This window comes from Halyomorpha halys, unplaced genomic scaffold (assembly GCF_000696795.3).
Source record: "Halyomorpha halys isolate HHAL.00 unplaced genomic scaffold, Hhal_1.1 Scaffold74.1, whole genome shotgun sequence".
Taxonomy (NCBI): domain Eukaryota; kingdom Metazoa; phylum Arthropoda; class Insecta; order Hemiptera; family Pentatomidae; genus Halyomorpha; species Halyomorpha halys.
This window is the reverse complement of record NW_027104736.1, coordinates 1,222,460-1,223,051: the sequence shown is the minus strand read 5'-3', so window position 1 is coordinate 1,223,051 and position 592 is coordinate 1,222,460.

Genomic DNA, 592 nt, shown 5'->3' with positions numbered 1-592 from the left:
AACTACTAATGTATAAAAATTCCAAAAATAATTTAATATTATTACTTTTTTTACGAAAAAATCTATAAATATTTTTTTAGTTTTACTATTCTATAGTATAGGTTAGGATGTGGATAGCTAATTCGTAAGGTCCAGCGCTACTAACTCCAGGGACACGTGTAAGAATCCGGCTGTGGCAGATAATTATTTTCTGTTTCCCTGTAGCCGTGAGTTCAGTCCTGTGGGTTCGAGAGCCCTCCGAGATCCACTCAATTCCATAATGTGGGTATCCTTAATCCGATTAAAATCTGGCGATGAAGCGTGATTCTGATTAAATCACCTCCTTATACAACCGTTAGTAGTAGTACTTCCTTACAAAATGCTGCACCTCCGGCCCTTCATTGGATGTAGCGTTATGGATCTAATTTAATTTAATAGAATAGCAATTGTATAACACAATGTTAGCATAATCCTGACGAGTATAAAAACCAATTTCATTGGAAACGTTCCGTTCCCAGATTTTTTTTTTTTAATAATTTATTTATTGATATTTACAACTGTATACACATATATACAACAAGTAAATTTCCTGTAGGTGACATAGTGACATGAT